Source organism: Pelodiscus sinensis, chromosome 6, assembly GCF_049634645.1.
Source record: "Pelodiscus sinensis isolate JC-2024 chromosome 6, ASM4963464v1, whole genome shotgun sequence".
Lineage (NCBI taxonomy): Eukaryota > Metazoa > Chordata > Testudines > Trionychidae > Pelodiscus > Pelodiscus sinensis.
Window position 1 is genome coordinate 25,204,958 of NC_134716.1, and position 13,578 is coordinate 25,218,535.

A 13,578-nucleotide genomic window follows, 5' to 3' on the forward strand; every position below is an offset into this window, starting at 1 on the left:
GAAGAAAAGAGATGAGTTTGGAGCTGATGTACACGCCGGAGCAGCAGTAAAAAGATATAAGATATCGACACGCTCAGCTGCATCTTGTTAAAAGCTTCCTGCGGGTTGGCAGAATGAAATCTTTATTTAAAATACACAAACTATCGTCAGGGGAGGAACGGAAGGGAAAACACTAAAAGGGCCAAATGCTTTGCTTAACCCACCGGGGTAAGCAATAGAGAAGCGAGCAGATTGGCTTTGGGGTGTGTGCGCGGGGAGGAGGGGGGTGCTGCCTAGCACACAGCCCCAGTGAGACGCTGTAGCCACTCAGCTCTGAAGAGAGACTTTATTTGATGCTGCTGATAGCGGCTTGGTAGGGAAAGGGGCTTTATTAATAGCAGGGGCATACGCTGTGTTTACGCTTCGGCGTGAAGCAAAGGTGTCTAACCGCCGCGTCCACAGCGGCGCTCTCCTAAGTGGTGCTGCTCCGAGCTGCTCCTTGCCAGCCGCTGCCTTCTGAAGGTGCATTATTTTGTTACATTATTAATTGTTTTCCCGGGGAGAGCAAGGGGCGGTGGCGGAGGGGTGGGGAGGGGGTGAAGGGAAAGGCTTATGATTATTAATAGCAGGAAGATCGTCGTCTGCTCCTTTTGCACGAGTGCAGCAGGAAGGAGGCAGCGCCGGGCAAGCGGGCGGGAGCGGCTCGCCCTTAAGCCCGCACGCTTGGGAGGTGGGGGTGCACCGCTTGCAACACCCCTCCCCTCTCTCCCCCACACGTAGGCTGGTAGAAAGTTCAGCGGGAAGGTATGTGTCCCTCCCTGCCCCCGCCAGTCCCCTTTACCTTCCTGCGCCCGCCCTCCCCCCTTCAGCACCCAGGAGGGAGGCTGCCCTGGAGCAAGCCCCTAGCGCTGCAGGCGGGGAGCAGGAGGCTGGGGAGAGGTGAGGCGGCCGGGGCCCCCTTCCCGTGTCACGGGCGGAGCGGGGCAAGTAAAGTTGCGGCGGGATCCCCGGGGGCCGCCTCCCCTCCCCGCGGTGGGCCGGGGCCGGGAGAGCGCCGTGCGCTGCCAGCCATCAAGTGGCTCGTTAAGGAAATGCAGGTGAGCGTGTGCGGGGCTGGGGCCGCCGCCGCGGGTGGGGATGCGCCTGAGAGGGTGCGCGCGCTGGAGGGAGATGCGGCCGCTGCCTCGCACGCCGCCGGAGCGCGCGGGTGCTTCGCTGGGGCAGCAGCGCTGACTCCTCTCGTGCCTCCCGCCGCAGCTTTGCTCCCTGGCCACCGCGGAGCGTCTCACTTTCACCCCCCCCTCCCGCCCCCAGGCTCTCCGCCAGCCTCCGCGCGGAGAGTTGCAGGTATTTCTAACCCCCCCTTCCTCCCCCCAATAGAGCCCCTCTCCACCCCCTCCAACAATTTTGAAGGCGCGCTGCTGCCTGGGTTTTTATGTGCGCGCTATAGCGCCGTGGGGCACGCCTCTTGCCCGCAGCCCGGAACAGCCCCCCGGCAGCGCTCGAGCCCACCAAAACAAACCTGCTTCATGTGGCATGTGCTTCTCTTCCCGTGCAGTTCGCTCGGGGCCCGTGTGGACTAGACGCACCGTTCTTCGGCTGACTGGCAGGAGAGGAAAGCGAAGGCTCGCTCGGGTTTTCCAAAGAGGTCCGGGCTGGCTGCTTTAGTGAGTAACATTCCTGTTTCTGTAAGGGGTGTGTGTGTGGGGGGGGGGGTGTCTGCTCGGGGCGGGGGGTGTCTTTTCGTTTTGAAAATGTGTCCATTTCTGATCAGCTAAGCAGCGCCGGTCGGGTCAGAGAGGAAACTTTGGCTGTTGTAACTTAAACTGTCCCCAATGGGGAATGTGGTTATTTTAAAAAAAAAAAAAATTGAAGGTGAGCACTTGTATCAGCAGAGTTATAGCTTCGCGTCGTGTTATTTATCTATAGGCATATTACCCCGAGTTTAGATGTGTGGATCTCTATCAAATATAAACAGAGAGATGCTGTCAGAAGGGATGGCGAGGATTTTGATCGGAAAGGTGACACTAGGTGTCAGATCATTCTACCATCAAATAACGTGGGGTGTGAAGTCACCACGGGTGCATTTGGTTGTCATTAATTGGCTGTAAAAATTAGCACACATCTTCAACATTTTGTATGATTTTTTGGTACAAACTGATTTATTTTTCTGAAGGGAATGGCAGCTCCCTGGAACTCTCTTGATTTCCCGGTTCTTTTCTGAGACATGACTTAAAGTACTCGGACCATGTCTTGGATTTGTGGAAAAGATTGGGTGGTGGAAGGCGAGAAATAGGATAAACTCAGTTTGGAAGGGAAGAATGCCCTTGTGCTTTGGTGGTTGAGTTGTGATACTGACAGAAGAAAGGGCAGGAAGTGGCAGGTTTTAAGGTGCCTTTAACATATGAGTGTGTGTGTATTTAAAAAAAAAACTTTTGCAAGAATTATTCCCCTTGGGACATGTGTACCCATAATCAGCATTTGCTGTATTTTTATGGTATGTTTATGCATAAAAGCACTAATATCCATAATTGAGACTTAACTGTGTCCTAGGCAGGGAAAAGGAGGTAAATTATGAATATGGGCAATGAAAAAATATTAGCTAGTGTTTTATAATATATAAATAAAACCTTTGTGTCATGTCAGTAGAAATACAGTTGACTCAGTTTGTATTGAATGTACTAGAAAGAATCAATAACATTTCGGCATTTTTTTTCTTGATTACTGCCAAATGGACTTTGATTTGAATTCTTCTTGTATTGTTATGCAAAGAGTAGGTACAGTGTGGATCCCAATTTGGATACAATTTATCTGTTTCTTGAGAAATTAAATTCCACACGGCACAGTATAAATTTAGAATACAGTGTAATTGATGTTAAGTAAATAGAACCTTCAAAAGTTAATCTGCTGTGGTTATTGCTTTCAGTTTTCTGATTCTCAAATGCATTAAGATCTCATGTAATTTTCAAAGTTACAAGAAACTAATCAACTTATATTTGAACATTCATTTTTGATACACAAACCAGCATGACTGTTATTTCTTAATGTGAAAGTTTCTCCTTTATCAGTGGCAGCTGATGGTTACTTGAAAAAGTAAAAGTTTTTGTAAAATCAAACCTTTTTAACTCTACAGTTATCAGACTGACTATACTATACTAAGGTGAACTAGACAACATTGATTTAAGACATTAACATAAAGCAGTCTGTAATGCCTAACATTTTCAGTACTAGAATAAAATTCACATTTGCCTACAGTTGCACATAAATTAAAAGCAAGGAATAGTTATAAAACATAGGCTACAAGATCGCAGGATGGTTAATCATTAGTAAGTTAGTACTGCATCACAACATTCTTTGTGATTGGCAGATTTTATGGCAGCAGAAATGTTTTATGAACTAGTAACTTGAAATAACAAAATTGAACATAGATATCTGATGTCATAGTTAGGCATTCTATATAATTGCTTCATGAACATGAATTTAAAATTCAAAATCAAAATAATGGGCAATATTTTGATACTTTTCATTGCTGGGATGTTCTATGAATAGAAGACATTTAGAAGAATGTATCTATCTAATCTTCTGTGATGCATTTTGAGACTGTGTGCATAGACATTTTAGGTTAGACTTATTGGTGTGGTAAATGATTCCCAGATGCAACATGTGATACCAAATATGTAATAATTTGTATATTACAATATTTGTGGGGAAAATAGATTTCACAAGTACTTAATCACATACATTATTGGGTTAAATGATTGCGTAACTATGGCTTTAATAATTTGGAGCATGCTTTATAATCAATTTTTGGAATATAAATACATATAAATCTAGTAATTTTTATGGGAATACTAAAGTAACTTGACACACATTTCAGATTTGCTGTAACTATGACTTAATATGATGGGAAATGGCCTGAGTCAGAGTCACTGCAATTAAAGCTTATATGTATTATTTATGATCATGTGTGCGAATGTATCTTCATCATGTCAAATCAGGGCATGCTAGTTTAAAAGAAACTAAGGAGATTACAAAAGTCTCAGTTGCTTTCAATGTTACAGAAATAGTTACATCTTAAAGTTGATAGCATAAAGTTGCTGATGTCAGCAGTAACACATTTTACTATGCAATTGTTCTTGTTATTCAGATCAGATAATGGCCCGGTGAAATCTACAGGGAATGAATGATTAATTCCTCTAATGTGTGCTTACTGTAGGAATTCTTACTAATAAAGTACTGTGTACCTGTATTGGCTTACAGTTGCAATTGAAGGCAAATATTCTCGACTTAATTGCTATTATGTACAAGTCTGCTGTAGAAGTGTGAATATCATTTAACACAGTAATTTGATTTCATTCATAAAACTGCTTAAGGACAATTATAACATGCACTATTCATTTTTGTTGCATTTGGCTTTATTGAATAAACTGACAGTAAACAGACTGGTGCTTCATTGCAAAAACACCATAAGAGATCACAGTTATACACAGCTATGACAGTAGCTGGCATAAAAACCATAAAATTAAACAATACCCAGCTGTTTCTTCTGGTTTTTTTTTAATGTTTTGTTTATTTTATTTAACCAGTCCTAACTTATCAGTATACATGTTTGTTATAGGAGTTCAGAGTACTACTATTAGTTGGGGAAAAGTACATCAACATTGACGGAAGCTGAGAACACATCAGTTTAGGATATTCAGTATAATTACTTAAGATGATGACTAGTACTATGGTTATAGTGTACTTTAATATAAGTTTAGTCTCCTTTTGGAGACTTTGAAAACAGCAAAATAGCTTACTTACACAAGTAAACTCAGCAAAATACAAAATTCAATCACATCTTTTTAGCTGCACCATAAATAGGGGTCCGATTCTAATCCTCTTTATCATGTTGAATAGGGCCTTACTTGTCAAATACCTGTAGTTCTAATGATTTCAGTGATACTACTTATGGAATAAGAAACAGCTTAATGAAAGTAAGGTTAGCAAAAATCTGGTTTTCAAAGAACAGCTAATGACTTAAGGAAAAAAATTGCATAGAATTTTTTTTTTTCTGTCTTCTCAAAACATGATTGTGAAAGGACAATTGAAATCAAGATCTTTGTTTCTTAAAAGTTTATTTGAGCTTTATTTTACTTTTCACCTAAGGTCTGATCCTACAGTTGTGTCTGGCAAAAACTACTCTGAATTCAGCAGTTTTGCCAGAGGAATAATAGTAGGATTAAGATAATAGTGCCAAAGCAAATTGACATCCATGGTATTATACAAGGAGTAAATCTGGTCTATAATCTTCTGGACATGACAATTAAGTGCTGTAGAAAACACTGTGATGTCACATAAATTGCTTTTAAAATCATGTAGGAAATAAGCACCAGGAACAGATGTATTCTTAAACAAAAGATCCCACTTTTCCTGGTAATTCCATCAATTACAAAGACAAAGAGAACAGAAGGGGACACTCCAAAAATTGTACATAAATGGCCATAGAGGCACTTGCAAAATTTTGGTACTGTCACCAGCTTTCTAAGTATCAGTAGATCTTTTCTCATGGAGCCTCAGTGGCTTCACTACAACACTTTAATAGGGGGAGGGGGGAAACCTTAAGAGGAAGGTTCGTGATAAGAGAAAATAGTAGTGGGATTATTTTTTTTTACTCTCAACAAGATAAATCTGAACGATGTATCTACTTTAATATGTTAACAGCGGCTGAAGAAAGATTTTATGTGCATAAAATATCATAGATGTGTCATATATCCTATTAAGTGAATGTTATCAGTAATGTATAGATTTTTTGCTGTATATTTCTGTATTGTCAAATTGTTTCATTGCTTATAAAGGCTGGATCCTAGCATCCATATTTAGTTTAAATTCCTCTTGACTTCAATGAAAAGTTTAAAATGAATAAGGACTGCAGTTTCTGGCCTCAAACCACCCTTTCAATGTTTCTGTCAAAACTAAATGTTAAACTTATCATATATAAACAGTGACCGTTGAATATTATTCAACGTATTATAAGCCTAATTGCAGATGTATTCTGATGACCAAAATGGATTATTTAAAAGCTTGATGCTCTGTATGAGCAGTGGTTTTATAAATTAAACCTTTTTTTATTTCACTCCCTCTTGCAGTGATTTAAATGACTATTAAAGCTAAATGAGCAAGGCAAAGATAAGCAATTTTGGAGCCCTTTGTGAAGCCTTCAGATTGGTGAACTTTTTATAGGTGACAAAAGAATTGGTATAGACTCCAATCAATGTTTCCTCAAGGGAAATGATTGGAAGTACTGTATATAACAACCAGTTTTTTGGGAGCTGTAATACCTCCATTTCACTGCAGCATCAGTAACCATAGGAAAACAATTACATCTGGTCCTGTTTGAAAGCAAAGTGACTTGGTTTCTCAAACAGCTTGACAGCCATTATGGGAAGGTGGCAGGCCAAGTTATTTTGCCTGGACATTAATGTATTCTGTCTTCCGCTCTCTTATAATCCTTCCTCCCCCACTCCTTACTTCGTGCATATGATGTGTTAAGCCTGAGCAGTGGGCTGAGTTAGGGAAGGAGCAGCCCTACACAACTCAGCTGGATCAGGTACTTTGGAGGTATGAGACCTATGCAAAAATCCCTTCATGCACCTTTGTGGTGGGAGGATAGCCACTCGATGTGGTACAAGTTTGGAAAAGTCCCTATTAGAGGGACTTTTGACACTGTTCTAGAAGTTTTCTCTTCACTTAAAGAAGGGGGATAGGATGTATGGACAGAAAGGAGTCATTGGCAGCGTAGCTTCTCAAGTTAAGGGTGCACAAGTCCTGATAAGAGTACAGGCTAAACATGTGTTGGGATGGCCTTTCTCTATATATCATAGCCTTGAGATTGCTGTATTATATCTGTTGTCTATTACATAGTTTTACAAAGCAATACTCTCTCTTTGAGTCATGGGCCCTGAAACTGACAACTCATTTCGACTAACCTGTTCCCTTTTTTGGCAGATATTAGGCAAGGATAGCATAGCCCATTGATTTTATTTGCATAGAATAAGGATGAGTATAGTTATAATCTCCATGCAGCAGGAGACTAGCAAACCAGGAATTCTTATTAGCTGACTACTTTGTACAGTAGAAGTAATCTCAAAGGAAGCCATTACAAATGCTACTAGGGAGCCTGGTGTTTGAGTTTTGTGAAAATACTCTGAGGGTAGGGCTAATAGAACCATAAAATTGTAGGATCTGGATGGGATCTCGAACTCAGCTTGTCTAGTCCTTTTTACTCATAGCAGGACTAAATATTATCTAGATCAGGGCTGTTCAACTTTGGAACCCCCGGGACCACAATGATACTCTCAACACATGAGGAAGGCTGCAACTTAAGTGTACTTGCATATACATGCAAATACCTTCTTTCACAACAGGCATGAATACAAGGCTACACAACACGCAGGCCCCATTTAAGTCAGTTCTGCTGATATTAATAAAATGCAATATCTACCTGACTTGCACCCATGTGAGAGCACTTTTAATGAGCAATGACAGTTGAGAAATTTAACAACTAAAACGCATATCAACAGAAGAACGTTATATTGACTTGCCATTGTGGAGCGTGTTCCCAGTGGGGGCCATGTTCAAAGGATCCCACCTGTGGGCCACGTGTGGAGTCCTACGTAAACCCAAACTTCACAGAGGGCCGCAAACAAATGGGCTGCTGGCTGTATGAGGCCCACGGGCTGCATGTTGAGTAGCCCTGATGTCGACCATCCCTGACGGGTTTATCCATCTTGCTCCAATAACTATTTTAATACTTTTTTTTGTATTTGTCAGCACACATGTACCAATGCGTCTGTGAAGGAATAATACAAGTCACTTTCAAGTACTATACTACAAATAAAATATTTAATTTGATTCGTGTGCATAATGTCCGTGCTGTCTGCTTCTGATATATAAATATTTCTAATGAAAAGTCTCATTCGCTGTCAATGGGCAGGAATAGAATATGCATGCAGTATAGCAGGTGTGGGCAAAAGCCTATCAGCAGGAGGGGGTCCGGCCTGCCCAGGGCTTCAATCTGGCCCAGCAGGAAGTTCCAGGCCCTGCCCCCTACATTGCCAGAGCTGCGTGAGCCCTTTTAACTGCTTCTATTTGAATGGTTAGTGTCTTGCCCGTGCCTTGCCTAGAAGCCTCAGAGAAGGCACGACCCTTTTTAATAGAAGCATTTGAAAAGGTTTGCCTGTCTCTGGCTCCTAGCAGCACGTTAGTGGCACTGGAGCTACGAACCCTTTTAATTGCTTTTATCTAAACAGCTCGTGCCTTTCCTGCGCCTGTTGGGCAACGTGTTGCCTGGCAGCCACGAGCTCTTTTGTTGAAAAGGTTAAAAGGTCTCTTGGTTCCTGGTATCTCTAGTGTGTTGCTAGGGAGCTGGAAACTTGCAAGCCCTTCCAACTGCTTCTGTTTAAAGGGCTCACGGCTGCTGGGTGGCTGCATTGCCTGACAGTCACCTGGCAGGCGCAAGCCCTGTAAACAGAAGTAATTGAAAGGGCTTGCAACTCTTGGTCCCACTGGTTGGCTGCCTGGGAGGCAAAAGCCCTTTCAACTACTTCAGTTCAAAGGGTTTGTGCTTGCCAGGCAATAGAGTAGCTGAAAAGACCAGGAGCTGCAAGCTATGTTATGTGAATTCTAAGCCTCCACCTCCGACAACTCTGGGAGGAGACTAGCCCCCATCACCTTCTCATCTTCTCCAGGTCTCTTCCATTGGCCAGAATTCAGGTGTGAGGGACCCCAGGCCAAGCAAAGCTCCTGGTAGGATAGCTGTCAATCCTGTCCCTTCCACCTGAGGCCCTGCCCCTTTCGGGCTGGCCTGCGGCCACTTCTGAAACTTGTAAAGTGGCCCCCCCTTCAAAAATTATTGCCCACCCCTGCAGTATAGGGACATGCTTGTAGCCTTTGAAAAATTACTATGTGGATAATGTAGCCATCTTTTTAGTTCCATACAGAATGGTTTTCCCAATCTTTCACCTTTGTCATGTAGTATCTACACGTAGTAAAAGAAGGTCCTGTTTTGGGCCTGTGGCACATTGCACGGAGGGCTTGCGGATGGAGCTGAAGTTTAAGCAATGAGTTTGCAGATCTAGTATGTAAGATGAGTAGAACACATTTCATCCACTCCTACAGTATGGGAGCTGCAGCACGTCAATACTGTTGTACCATTATGTTAGTTCTGTTCCCAAACTGAAGCATGTCCTTCCTGCAAAATCCATTGACTCAGGTTTTGATGGAGGAGTGAGAATTAGGCCTATAATTTGTAATACATATTGTCCTAGATAACAAAGAAGTAATTTGGATGGGGAGGGGTGGGACTTTTGATGTTTTCTTTTAATTTGTTGCCACAGAGTGGAAGAGATTTCAGAGATGGTTTATTATTTTAAGTACATATTGTGGGGGAACTACTGGAAAGCAAACAACTGAACACATGAGCTGTGTTCCTTAGTTGGCATCAGTCTAAATTTTATTTACAATCAGAAAAAAAATATGGTGTCTGAACTTTGCAATAAAAATATTCTAGAATAAAATTGACCTAATTATTAGAGATACAGGCAGTCCCCGGGTTACGTACAAGATAGGGACTGTAGGTTTGTTCTTAAGTTGAATCTGTATGTAAGTCAGAACTGGCGTCCAGATTCAGACACTGCTGAAACTGACCGCCAGTTCTGACTTACATAGAGAATCAACTTAAGAACCCCAGGCGTCCCCAAGTCAGCTGCTACTGAAACTGATCAGCAGCTGATTCCAGGAAGCCCGGGGCAGAGCAACTCTGCCTCGGGCTTCCTGTAGTCAGCGCTGGTCAGTTTCAGCAGAAGCTGACTTGGGGACGCCTGGGGCAGAGCAGCTGGGGTGCTACTGGACCAACCCAGCAGCACCCCATCTGCTCTGCCCCAGACGTCCTGATTCAGCCGCTGCTGAAACTGACCAGCAGCGGCTGAATCAGGACCTGGGGCAGAGCAGCTGGGGTGCTGCCGGGTTGGTCCAGTAGTGCCCAGAGCGGGCGCTGCAGGATCAATCGGCAGCGCCCCAGCTGCTCTGCCCCAGAGTCCAAAACAAAAGCCTGGTCTGCGGGGGGGGGGCGGACACACTAGCTGCGCCCCCCCCCCCCCCCAGCAGACCAGGGACACGGGGAGCAGAGCCGCAGCGGCAGCGGGGTGCCGCACCTCTGAGGCTTTGCTCTGGCAAAGCCTCAGAGGCGAGGGACCCCGCCACGGCTGCGGCTTCAGTCTGGGTGCCTGTGGTCTGCTGGGGACGGTCCCCAGCAGACCACAGGCACCCTGACTGAAGCCGCAGCCACGGGGGGGTCCCGCACCTCTGAGGCTTTGCTCTGGCAAAGCCTCAGAAGCGCGGGAACCCCCGCTGCTGCCGCATGAGACCCGGTGCCTGTGGTCTGCTGGGGACCGTCCCCAGCAGACCACAGGCACCGGGTCTCATGCGGCAGCAGCGGGGGTTCCCGCGCTTCTGAGGCTTTGCTCTGGCAAAGCCTCAGAAGCGCGGGAACCTGCCCGCTGCTGCCGCTTGGGTCCCGGTGCCTGTGGTCTGCTGGGGACGGTCCCCAGCAGACCACAGGCACCGGCACCCAAGTGGCAGCAGCGGGCAGGTTCCCGCGCTTCTGAGGCTTTGCCAGAGCAAAGCCTCAGAAGCGCGGGAACCCCCGCTGCTGCCGCATGAGACCCGGTGCCCGTGGTCTGCTGGGGACGGTCTCCAGCAGACCAGGGGCACCGGAGCAGCTTACGAACGGGGCTTTCTCGCCCCGACTTCCGGGGCGAGAAAGCTCCGTTCGTAAGTGCGGATCCGACGTAAGTCGGATCCGCGTAAGTCGGGGACTGCCTGTACTGAGCAGTAGTAACTCCCACTAAAGACTGTGATGATTAGCCTCCCTAAAAATCAGGTAATATGATGGGGCCCATAACAACCTGCTGATTACTCTCTTTAGGGATGTTGCTGTAGGTATTCAGACCTTATTATGTGTTTGTGGCTGCTCTTCCCCAGGTCATGTACCCAGTCAGCGTTGCTGCAACTGCTGAGGGCCACTTCCATTCTTAACATGTAGATAAGATTTCTCCTTTCTTCCCATTCTACACACACATGGCTGGAGGGGTACTGAAGTGCTAAGCTCTGTGCTCTTGGAGCATCCCAGGAATAGCTATTCCTTGACAGCTCTACAGATCGACAGCTCTACAGATCACCACCTCTCTGACCCCTCATGTCCCCTTCCTTGTTTCCAGGCCTGTGGTACAGCATCCCTGCAGCTGTGTTGCCTGCATGCCTGGCGTGTGTGTGGGAGCATTCATGGAGGTTTAAAGTATGGTGGGAGGTATATTTACTGCAGTTGTCTTGCCTTCATATCTGGAGGGGAGATGAACAAGAACTAGAGCTGGAGAGCAACAGAAAGTCTGCTCAGGGGAAAGGGGAAAGGAAAGGGCAGTGTGTGTGGTGGAAAGATGTGGTGCTGAGGGAGCAGACTTAATTAAATAAGCATATGTGGGTTTTTGAAGCACCCAATATTTGGCAGAACTTTTTGTAAATTCATATAAACTGAAAATCTAATTTTTAGTAGAAAGGTGATGCCAGGTTTGAAAATGAACAGAAAACACATAAACCTGTTTGTGTGTAACCTATTCAGCATTATTTTTGTTTTATTAATTATCGTAATGTTTAGCCCAAAAAGGGGGATTCATGGCGATGACAGTTAAGTAAAATTAAAAATGTCTATTCTACCACATCTTTGGAAAGGAGATGAGAGAAGAGATGTCAGAAAGCCGAAGAGGAAAGGACAGAAGAAAGGGATATAGTAAGGAATATTCTGAGGGGAAAGATGTTGTTCACGACACAGGGATTTATACCTGCCCACATATGACTGCAGAATATTCTTTAATCACTGTATATCCATACTGCCGTATTTACGGTTTTGTCCTTTCATCTATATACCTTCAATACCGATTCTTTCATCATGTTGTACAATTTGGCTCTGTAATTAAAGTAAAAACACCTGTTATATACTTTAGACAATTATTTTGATTTACTATCACTGTATAAACAGCTTAGTATTCATAACACAATGTATAAATATTGAAATAAGGGATTAGCCTTGTCTTCATATTCTGAAACAAATTTACCTGGTGGTTTTGTCTTTTGTTTTACACCACTTACACAAAACGAAACGGTGCATAGAGTCTAAATGATGGTGGTCACTTGTTGCTGAGTATGACCATCTTCCATGGGAGTTGTGGATCTGCAGATGGCTGATAAGGCTGGTCCTTGAACCACAAGTTCTATTACAATGAGGACAGATTTTTTTTCAGGTACAACAGGAGGCTGTTGAGCATGACTAGAAGCCAGTCTCTCCCTCCTCATATACCTCTTCCCCTGAAATGCAGGAAGTCATTGTGCAGTCATTCTTTCCATTTTGAGTGATTCTGGGCAAGTATATCCCAAGTGTCCACATCAATGTTGCACTTCTTTAAGTTATCTTTGATAAACAAGTTTGGTGTCTGTTCATATGTTGTGATCTTCAAAAAATCTTGTGTCATAAATGAGCAGAGGCTGCACTCTGACACAGTTCAGACAATGTTAGATTTCTATATCAATATCTGCCTTGGACGAAAGATAACATCCAAACTAGGGAAAATGATCAACATTCTCCAGTGCCTCTCGATTTATTTTAATAGATGGAGTGTATGGTACCTCACTTGGAGACAGCTGTTGGAGCACTTTGGTGGTCTTGATATTGAGGGTAAGACCAAGACATGCTTTTGCCAACTCCTTCTTTCCCAATTATTCCTTTCCACAGGTCTGAGTCTCGTCCAGCATATGCATCGAAAATCCTCCAGAAGAATGATCTTATCTTCTTTAGAGGTTTCCAGTTTAAAATGGTTTCCAGCTGAAAGCAGAAATCTTCATTTACATTATCATCATCATCATCCATTGTTGGTGCACGGGCACTCACAATAGTTACCTGTTGGTTTTTGGTGAGCCTCTATTGGAGTGTCATAAGCTGTTCATTGATACCAAATGGCAGCTCAGAGGGGCACCTTACAGCCTTGTTCTTTAGAGCAAAGCCTACTCTATCCAATCGAGGGTCACCTAAAGATTTTTCCCTTCTAGAATTAGATGTATCCTCCTTTCTCCTATTTCACTTGTCTGAAACTAGAAGAGCTGATGAAGGACAAGGCCACAATATCTATGTTAAATTGATTCAATTCACGACCTATGATAGCTGTACGTTGCTCTGGTCGGTCATTGTCTGAGTTGACTATTAGGGTAACGTATGTTCCAGATTCCAAAGTTGAAAAGTTTCTTACATTTTTTAACCCTGGTGGATGTAGCTATCCAGCCAAGAGGAGAAGAGGCAAGACCTATTTTTAAGGTGCTTTTTATACCCCTCTCCCCATGTGGGATGAGCAGAGTGGGGCCTAAAGATGACTGCTCAGTCATGGGTGCAGCTGCGAAGATGCTTGACCTGCCTCATTCCTTGAACAAAGCAACTTAATCACACACCCACTGTCTGTGTGTTGGTCTGTGACTAGAAACTTCCAGATCTCGCTGTCCTTTTCCTGTCACCAATCA

General features: G+C 44.1%; 1 protein-coding gene across 4 annotated transcripts in view; it reads left to right on the forward strand.

Moving 5' to 3' along the window:
* Positions 1 to 256: 256 nt before the first annotated feature.
* PTPRD (protein tyrosine phosphatase receptor type D) overlaps positions 257 to 13,578 on the forward strand; it is a 1,779,541-nt gene continuing 1,766,219 nt past the window's right edge. The window contains exons 1-2 of one of the 4 annotated variants that reach the window (XM_075931585.1): positions 257 to 501; positions 1,538 to 1,646. The gene's annotated coding sequence lies outside the window, so the exon portion shown is untranslated. Of the gene's footprint in view, positions 502 to 657; positions 784 to 1,173; positions 1,327 to 1,537; positions 1,647 to 13,578 lie in introns of those variants that run through there. The other 3 variants (XM_075931599.1, XM_075931586.1, XM_075931588.1) reach the window with 3 other exon arrangements.